Raw genomic sequence first — 10,620 nt, 5'->3', positions numbered from 1 at the left:
TAAGACTGGGCCAAGCTTCTTTCTCCCATCCTTCTTACTTCTAAAAATACTGGCTTCAACTCTACCCAAGCTCTCTATAGGTCGGGGAATTAGTCAGCCAAAGGGGTGCTGATGCAAAGTACCAGAACTCTGTTGGCTTTTATAAAAGGTATTTCTTTTGGGTAGCAGTTTACAGTCACAAGGCCCTAAAGTGTCCAACTCAAGGTTACTTCCTCACCAAAGTCTGTTGCCATGTGTTGAAACAAGATGGCGGGCGATGTCTGCAAGGGTTTAGCCTTCCTTGTTCTCTTAAGGTTCCATGGTCCCAGCTCCTTCCAATCTCTGCTCTAGGCTGGAGGGCTAGTTTCTTTCCAGGCTCAGCTGCTCTGGTCTTTTCACAAGGTCAGCTGTAAACTCTCAGGAGAATGGCTTATCTCTCTTCCTGGGGCTACAGGATCCTCTTCTGTGTGTATGGAGCTCCCTTCCTCTGTGTATCTTATTCTGTGTATCTACTACTCTGTGTCTCCTTGATTGAGTGTCCATTTAAATAGCCCACCCAGGGGGCAGGGACTCAACCCTGCATGTCCTAAAGACGTGGTCAAATCAAAGCTCTAATTGTAACATAATTTAATCAAAGGCATCTCAGCTGAATTGAATACAATCAAAGAGTTCCATACCCAGAGGAACAGATATTGATTACAAAATAATCAATATCTCTTTTGGGAATTCATAAATAATCTCAAACTGCCACAGCCAGGCTCTGGGCAGCCCACTCTGGTAATGCCACTCATTTTGAAGCATGTCCACCTTGCTTTTGGTGGCTAAGCACCATCACCTACCTGAAACAATTTTGAAATCCTACCATTCCTTTTGCTCCAAGATAGCCCAATATCATAGCATCTGCAAAGTCCCTTTTGCCATGTATGGTAATCTTCACAGGTTTTGGGAATTCAAGCATGGCATCTTTCTAATGCCAATTATTCCACCAACCATGGCTACAACGTGGCTTGAACATAAACTGTTCAATATCTTCAAACTAAGTTCAGTGAACACACATCCTACCATTACTCCTGACCTACAGAAGATTTCTACCATGCAACTTCTCAGTCATGCTGGCTCCCCTTGCTCCAGCGTCTTCCTTATTGCTTTGGATAATGGGATGTCCTCCAGGCCCCCGGTTTTCTGAGATGTGTCCACTCCACCCTATCCACCTCTCTGAGTCTTTCACTCATCTCTACCACCACATGCCAGGTGAATCTAGCACTTGTAGTTCATGTAGCATGGACCATCACGTTTTCCAAGTTGACAAGAACCATCTTGACTCTTCCAGAGTTTCTCCCTGAATGTTAAATCCTGCTTCCATATCAAGAAACTCCCTCTTAACCAACTTTATGATCTGCCCCCTTGTTCCAGCAACCTCAAAGTCCAGTGGGATGCACATTCTCCTAGCTCTGCTGAAACATTTCATCCAGACTGTGTAGCACCTTCAACTTCCAGATAACACCCAACTCCCATTTTCCTTGGTGGGACCAACGTATGCCCTCAGACTTTTGTGGCTCACTGCCAGGAGGGAAGGTGGAGGCAGATTCCGAGAGAGGAAGCATTACTTCAATGTCACATGACCTTCTCTCTTTTCGGTCTCTTCTCTTCTTCTCATGAGGACACGAGATATTTTTAATGTGGTCCCATTCTACTCCAGTATGATCTCATCTTAATTTAAGTAATACCATCTGCAATGATTCTAATTCTAAATAAGTTTTCGGCATGAGGCACTGGTAGTTAGGACATCAGTAGATCATTTGATCACCCAAAAAAAGTGGGCTAAAGCTTGCTTAACTAACTCCTGATTGGTTACTTGGCTTGCTAATTCACCCTCTGTCTCACTGTGGCTTCGTTCATTTGCTTAACACCCACCTGACACCACATAGAGAAAGTTGAAAAGACATGGAATATGCTCACAAGGTGCCCCCCAATTTAATCATTAAACCAGAACTGTTGGGGCAGCATGAGAAGGTCCAGCCCACCATGCTTGGGGACCCAGTTGGAGGCCCCCTGCCATCCCATCTGCTACTGCATTTCCAGGACACGCAGGAGTGCTCCTTTGGAAACCTGGTTACATACCAATGACAGATCCAAAATATGTAAGGCCAGGGAAGCGGATGTGGTTCAAGCATTTGGGTACCCGCCTACCACACGAGAGTTCCTGGGTTCAGTTCCCAGTGCTTCCTAAAGTAGACGAGCAAGACAGTGAGCTGACACGACAGGCTGGTGCGGCAAGCTGATGTAACAAGATGGCGCAACGAGGTGACGGAACAAAGAGACACAATGAGGAAACACAATGAGAGACACAACAAGCAGGGAGCAGAGAAGGCTGAATCCATTGGGCACCTCCCACCTACATGGGAGGTCCCGGGTTTGGTTCCTGGTGTCTCCTAAAAAATAAAAGACGAGCACACAATGAATGGACACAGAGAGCAGACAGCGAGCGCAAACGAGGGGGAGAGAAATAAATTAAAAAACTAAATCTTTAAAATACATATGTATTTATACAGCCAGCATTTCCCTTCACTGTGGGTGGGACAGGGGCAGCTGGCTCAAGAGCTCAGAGCCAACGTGGGAATTGATGAGTTAATGGTTCTAATTCCCAAGGGATCTGGAGTTCCATGTACATGAGTGACTCTCTTGACTGATGACTATATCAACAGGATGCTTATGTGTCGTGTCACCTTACCCCAAACGCTTGATGAGGGAAGTCCTCTAAATCACTTGCTCATCAAAACATCCAAACGCCAAGTCTGCGGACTAACGCAATGAGCCTCTTTCATTTTATGTATTCCACGGATCACATTTCCAAGACTTTTCCGAGGAGCGTGGCAAGGAGGTAATACAAATGCGTGCCGCCGTGATAAGCGAATTCTGCAAAAAAATCAACTCTGTTTGCATAAAATTCCACTCCATCTCCTAAGGAGGGGGACAGGTCCTCTTCTCATATTAAACAAAAATATTTGAGGGGAGCGAATGCAGTTCAAGTGGTTGAGCGCCTGCTTCTCATGTATGAAGTTCTGGGTTTAATCCCTGGTACCTCAAAAAGAAAAAAAAAAAAAAAAAGAACCGTATCTGACAAACGAGGGGGTTCTGGGTGGGTAAATGGGGGTGTCCTTAGAAGCAGGCTGCCGAGAGACCCACCGATGAGGGGTCTAAATGTTTTCCTTGAGTTTGTATGACTCACTCCTCAATGAAAACCTTCATCCTTTCTCAGAAAAAAAGGAGAGTGAAGCTGATGTTCAAAGCAGGATGATGAAGGAGTTTATGCGTCTCAAGTTAGAGAATTTGGGATATCACAAAAGACAGAAAACGAAGCGTTGTTCTTCTCCCACTTGACCGCCAGGTGGCATCTTAGACAAACACATGGCACTTGCAGCTCTCCTAGCCTGAAATGCCCTGTTTTCATCATTATTACTATCACCATTACATCACCATCATTGCCCTCAACAACTCATCATCATCATTCAAGTCTCGCAGACTTTAAAAGTCATTTATTGAGGTGAAACTGACATCACATAAAATTAACCGTTTTTAAAGTGCACAGTTCAGGGAGGGACATAGAGTACGTTCACAACGTTAAACAATCACCATCTGTATCCAGTTCTAAAATATCCCCATCACCCCAAGCAGTTTCTCCCCTTTCCCTCTCTCCCTGTCCTCCCCATCTCCTGGCCCACCACCCGTCTGCTTTGTGTATCTGTGGATTTACTAATCCCAGACGTTTCTTATCATTGGAATCGTGCAGCATGGGCCATCTGAGGCCACACAGCATCATCATATATCAAGAACGTCATTTACTTTTATGGTGGAATATTCCATCGTGTGGAGAGACCACAATTTGTTCTTCCACTTGTCAGCTGATGGACATTTGGACTCTTTCCACCTTTAGGCTATTGTGAATTGCGCTACTATGGACATATGTGAAAGAATATTTCTTGGAGTACCAGGTTTGCTGGGGACATATACGTAGGAGTAAAATTACTGCGTTACATTTTTGCATGTTATAGTGACATGTAAAGGGTCTAAAATAAATCAGTTGGGGACTTTAAAAAATCTCAAAAGAGATTGCAGAGCAGGAAATAGTTTGAAGACAAACGTTCTCTTTCCCTGACATGAAAGTCCTTTTACTTATCCCAGCCAAGGTTACCTTCTTCTCCCTCTCTGGTCCCTGAGTTCCTCCTTTCTCTTCTAAGTGAAGGAACTTTTCCAGACATGCAGAGCTTCAGAAAACTGCATTTTCTCCCCTAGCTCACTCTGCAGAGTCTAAGGTTTCCCATTGTTCTGGTAAATAGAATTATTCACCTTCCTTCTCAAACCACATTCCTGGGGCATGACTTAAGGATTCAGAAACAACCTTAAATAAAGGAGACTCAGGAAGCGCTGGCCTCTATAGGACCTGGCATGGCCCCGGAGAGATGGCCCCAGAATTTGCTTTCAGCAGTTCTCCAGCAACTCCTGTTTCACTCCTGTTACTTTGTAAGATCTCAAAGAGAAATCACCCGGTAAGCTTGATTCCCACAGCTACAACTCAGAACTGGGGCTCACAGCTAAAACAAAGTGACCTGATGTTTATTCTTGCTATTCTAAAACTTTAGCAGAAGGTGCAACTGGTTGCCACGGTAGAGCAGCGCCCTGGAGATGGGTTGTCTGGCCATCGCCCACAAACTGGCTGGGGGTCTCAGAGCAGGGGTGGACATCAAGGTTAGAGAGGCAGAAGCTCTTTACCTACCCACGTAGAGGAATTTCAACTTTTTAAACCCCGAGAAAGGTCTTAGCAATCGCATTCACTGGCTGATCAGCCTTGCTTCTACTCAAAACTATCCAACCCAAAAAAGCCCAATGGAGACAGGAAATTATTTAAAGACACAAACAAAAATAAATAAAATAAAAAATAAAGAAACAAAGAACTGGATCTCAACCCCTGAGGAAAAAAACGGCTGTGTTTCCAGCCATATTCTGAGACTGAGAACATGAGAGAATGAAAACTCTGCACCTCCTGACCACCAAATCCTCAGTCATTCCATGGAATGTTCCAGTATCTCTTCCCTCGGAATTGAAAACTACCTGCCACATGAACCCAAGGAAAGTCTCAAGTCTTCCTGAAGCTTCCCCAGTCCAACCCAGTTCTCCTCCTCCATCACATTTTCCCCAGGGGAAACAGGTTATGTCGTGAAAGAAAAAAATCATCTATGCAGTCCCCCAAAAACAAACATATGTATCTGTCTATGCAAACCCTGTGGCGACTGGAGCTCAGAATGGGCATGGAAATAAATGCAACCTTTTCCAGGAAAGCAAGAGCATGACGATTATTCCCAAAAGCTACTTTTCCCTTTCCCACTGGGAGCCAGGTGGGTAAACAAGTTCTTCCTGCTCATTCACAGAAATCTAACATGCGCTGTGCTCCGAAATCAAATCCAAGGACTCCTGGCTCCTGGGTCCCTGATTGGAAACCCAAGCTGTCTTGAACGCTCTCATAACGTTCTAGATAATCGGGGATATACATTTATATGCCCAAGGTAGCAGAAAACCCAACATCTTCTTGGCAGCCCTTGAAGCCTGGAGGCAAAACACAGAAATGCCACCCAAAGATGGCCACAAAAAACAGAGCAGAAAAAGAGAGTGACACTGCACTAGGAACTCATCCCTGGGCCCTGGTTTACAGCAGCCAGTGGGAAAGTACCTCTGGACCTTGCCCCTCGCCCATCTCTGCCCCACACCTACAAAGTAAGGCTCTCCCAGCTACAGCTGATGTCATTTGTCTTGTTCTCCACAACTGTTCAAGCTGATCATTTGTCTTCCGTGCTTTTGACCATGGCTGGATAGAGAACGAACTCATTTTCTTTTTGTCACCGGGAAAAAAATGCATTTAATCTGAAAAGGGGTGAAGGCCATGGGGTGAGAATGACAAGCCTGAGCTAACACTGTCATTGGTACTCAGCCTCCCCCAGCCAGGACAAGTCCCCAGAGTCCCAAGCTGAGCTCGTCCTTGCCTCTGATAATTAGCTCTCCTGGGGCAGGCACCTCACCTGGGGACGGAGACCCGCCCCACTGCTGGGAGGGAGAAACAGGTGTGATTTTCCTTCCCGATCCCTATGGCACCCGTGGGCACGTCTTACAATTAGTCTCCATGCAGAATAAACACAGCCCTTCCAAGTCGAAAACCCAGCTCCGTTTGGGAAGATTGAAAAGGCGATGACGCTACTTGGACTCTTGGGGCTCCCATAAATCAACAGACAAGTGCTTTCTCACTGTTCTGGAGACCAGAAGTCTGAAACCAAGATGTCAGCAGAGCCCTGCACCCTTTGAAGCTTCTACAGGAGGGTCTTTCCTCACCTCCTTCAGTTTCTGGTGGCCGCCAGCCATCTTTGGTGCTCCATGGCTTGTGGCCTCAATGTCCCAGTTTATGCCTCCATGTTCACCTGGCTCTCGCCCCTGTGTGTCTGTGAATCTGCCTCTCCTTCAAAGGCAACGGTCATGTTACATTAAAAGCCCACCCTTCTCCAGAACGCCCTCATCTTAACTTGCCTACGTCCATGTATAAGGACCCTATTTCCACTTAAGTCCCTTCACAGGGGTAAGAACTTCAACGTGTCATAATTCAACCCATAACACATACGAATACTACCAGGGTAAATGATAGGAGTTTTGCAAACAGAGCCGGCTCGGCGTAAGAAAATATCCTGCTTTGCAATCAGAACTGGGCTGGAAATAAACGAGGGGAAGCTGACCCAAGCCTAGCACGGGGGATGCCAACAGAAATATGCCTTGTGGAAGGAAGTCATCTTGACCGTTGCACATCACAGCGAGGTGGCAGATGGTGGTCATAAAGATATGGAATCCATCCATGTTGCACCTTCATGGAGCCCAATGTGGATCACTCCATGGGATGTTAAGCACTGGGGTGAGGTTTGTTTTGGTTTGCTTTCCTAGAGGAGGAAGAAGGAAAAAGCACTAAGCAGTCCATGTGCCCTGCTTCAACCCTGATCCTCATGATACCCCACGGCTAGTAACACAAACAGAGTCGCTCAGAAGCAGCCCAAGAAGAAGACTTTCAGGCTCCACTCCAAATCTCCTACATCAAAATTGGAATCCAAACACAATTCCCTGGGGGACCCTTTGCAATTTTAACCCTTGAGAAGTATGGTCCTACAGCATAACATTTCCCAAACCCACAACTCTTTAGCTTAAAGCCGTGGTTCCCAACCGGGGGAGATTTTTTGGCAATGTGTGGACACATTTTGGGTGTGTGTGTGGGGAGGTGGGAAATCCTCCTGGGACCCAGTGGGAAAAGTTCAGTGATCCTGTTTAACATCCTGCAATGGACAAATAATGGCAGTGTTCTAAAATGCATTGTGGTGATGGATGCACAGATCTGCAAATATAGTAAAAACCATTGAATGGGACACTTCAAATGGATGAGTTATATGGTATGCGAGTTGTATTTCCACAAAACGATGAATATAATTCCTCTTTAGAAACCACTGACAAGTTTCACTCAGACCTAGCTCATATATATGACTGAACTGGAAAACCGTTTATTTTAAATCTGACCTTGCCCACCTGGAAAGAACCAAAGAGATGATATAGTCCCAGTATTCAAAAAAATCTCAGCAGGTCAAGTAGCAACACTTGGGTCATCCTGAAAGCAAAGGAGGGAGTGAATTCTGGTCCCCTCACCTTTTCCATTACCCAGAATGCTAGAACATTCCTGTACCCTTGTATACAGCTTGGTCTCAAAAGGTTTATCTGTTCAATCTTTAGGAAGATTTTGGCAAGCTAATGTCTCTGTTAAAGTGTTGAAAAGTTGAAAGATGCATAAATCTTCTTTTCCTTATTATCTTTCTTAGGTTCCCTCTAGGGAACAGTACAGAAGCCATGGGGTGGGGGGTTGGGAATGTAGAATTAGCTGAAAAATTAGAGATTAAGATCCATACTTTTCCATTGTAGATAATTACACTAGTTTAATCCTGAGAAAGATGCTGGCAAGAGGAACTCCAATTATATAGTGACAGGAGCAGACAATCAATGGTGTGAAGAGATAATATCACTTATTATATTGTCAGAGACAGTTGGAAACACTTCAAGCGTATTGAGCTTACAACATTGGGTGAGCAGGTGAGAAACACACAGTTCTCGTACCTGTCCCAGCATGTCCCTGAAGTTTTAATTTATTTATTTTGAAAACAAGCTACAACTCACTAGGGAAGTCCCAAATTCTGCAGACAATGGAATAGGTGGTGATAAAGTTCGTACTTCCTGGTTTGCCACAACCATGAGTCAAATGGAAAAGATCACGTCGCCAAGGGCTGCCTAACACCCTGGGGTGGAGGGTTGGTTCCCAAACAGGAACTACCACAATTGGGACTTTCTGTCTGTATCAGACAGGGCTCTTCAGAAGAACAGAACCCATAGGATATAAGGATAGATAGATAGATAGATAGATAGATAGATAGATAGATAGATAGATAGATAGATAGATAGAAAGTTAGATAGATAGATAGATAGATAGATAGATAGATAGATAGATAGATAGATAGATAGATAGATAGATAGATCATAGAGAGAAATGATGGATGATAGAAAGATAACGGAGGGTGGATGGTTGGGTGAATGAGAGAGAGATGATGGATTGGTGGATAGAAGGATGGTTGGATGGAGGATAGATAGATGCATAATAAAGAAGAGCTGGATTGATGGATAGATAGATGGATATATGAGAAATAGATGATAGGCAGGTAGATAGATAGGTAGATGTTGGATGGATGGATGTTGGATGGATGGATGGATGGATGATAGATACATTATAGATATTGATGATAATAGATAAGATGATGCTGTAGGGACAGTTACCAAACATTGTATGTCCTCCCATGGCCCACCGGGTGGAACGTGGTAGAATGTGGACTATGATGTGGACCATTGACCATGAGGTGCAACAGTGCTCTGAGATGTATTCAGCCAATGCAATGAATGTCTCATGATGATGGAGGAGAATGTTGATATGGGGGGAGTAGTGGGGTGAGGGGGGTGGGGGATATATGGGGACCTCATATTTTTTAATGTAATATTAAAAAAATAAATAAAGACAAAAAATAAATTTAAAAAAGATAGAGAGATGGTTGATAAATATAGAGATGATAAATAGGTAGATAGAGGATGAAGATTAATAGATAATTAAAGATATATAGATAGATTAGATAGATGATACCTATAGACAGATGATAGGTTAGATAGATGATAGAGTGAATGACATTGCATAAATAGAAAGATAAGTTAAATGATGTATGGTTCACATACCAGCGGATCTAACAAGTGTGAAATCTGTAAGGCATGTGGGTAGGCTGGAAACTCAAGCAGGATTTTATGCTGTAGTCTTGAGTCAGAATGTCTTCTTGCCACTGGAAAGAACCACAGAGAAACCTCTGTTCTTTGCTCTTAGCCTTCAGATGATTGGATGAGGGCCACCCCATTATCAAGGTCCACCCACATAATCTCCTTTCCTTAAAGTCAGCTGATTGTAGATGTTTAAGCACATCTACAAAGTACCTCCACAGCAACACCTAGGTGAGGGCATGATTGAACAACTGGGGACTGGCCTGGCTAAGCTGGTACATAAGACCATCCATCACACGGCCTCAATAGACCAGTAACACGATGAGCTGGGAGACACGGAAAACATCATAACTTGAACACGACTCTGGTCATGAAACAGGTAACTTCACCATAAACTACCTGAAAATAATACACAGGTATGTGCCAGTATTGACTCGTTATCTCTCCTTACCTCTTCCAGATGGACTTTTAAAAATGTGCCTGTTCCCTGATCCCACCCAAATCTCTTGCTCTTCCTTATTGATACTAAGATTTTTCTTTAGTGGTCCATACGTCATGCTACCTGGGCCTTAGATGTCTACAGTCTTACTTTAGGTTATGTGTGCTAATTTCAAGGAATGGTGCTCGCTTCGGCAGCACATATACTAAAATTGGAACGATACAGAGAAGGTTAGCATGGCCCCTGCGCAAGGATGACACACAAATTCGTGAAGCGTTCCATATTTTTTAAAAAACTGAATGAACTCATTTCATAAATGTTATTAAATTACTTTTGTTGCCATAAAGAAAAAAAATTTCAAGGAATGCTATTCTCAGTCCCACAATAGGTACAACTTGCCTTTATAATTCTGTGAGCTATTCTGCTTGTGATAAACAAGTTGCACACAACGCTGAAGATGGAGGAGATTCATTCATTCACTTTTCCAATTCATTCCGGGAAAAAAAAAAACAAATAAAACACCTGTTCTCCCTTATTATATTTTCTAAAGAGTTTCCTCAACGTTATAGTTTCAACCACATAATCACCAACGTCCCATGTTCACCTGCACCCTCCCAACCCTCCCCCGGCTGGCGTATGCCCAGGAGACTTGAATCTCTGGGCTGTCCATGTGCCAGTTCGGCCCTGAGTCTCCAGTTCATGGGACTTACCCAGGTCAGCTGACAGGGAGGTGAGGATGGTCAACCACCACACCAGGGAACTGAGAGTGCCTACAACAGCAAGCAGGAGAATCCCATCCATCAGCCATGTGGGATCTAAGCCTC

The 10,620-nt window shown here is 44.2% G+C and overlaps 1 non-coding gene across 1 annotated transcript; it reads left to right on the top strand.

Moving 5' to 3' along the window:
* Window positions 1-9,977: 9,977 nt before the first annotated feature.
* On the top strand, window positions 9,978-10,084 carry LOC139438457 (U6 spliceosomal RNA). The gene has a single exon (XR_011648121.1). It is a non-coding gene; the product is annotated as a U6 spliceosomal RNA (small nuclear RNA).
* Window positions 10,085-10,620: the final 536 nt, after the last annotated feature.

The sequence above is a fragment of the Dasypus novemcinctus genome, chromosome Y (genome assembly GCF_030445035.2).
Source record: "Dasypus novemcinctus isolate mDasNov1 chromosome Y, mDasNov1.1.hap2, whole genome shotgun sequence".
Lineage (NCBI taxonomy): Eukaryota > Metazoa > Chordata > Mammalia > Cingulata > Dasypodidae > Dasypus > Dasypus novemcinctus.
This window is presented reverse-complemented; position numbering and strand designations above follow the sequence as displayed.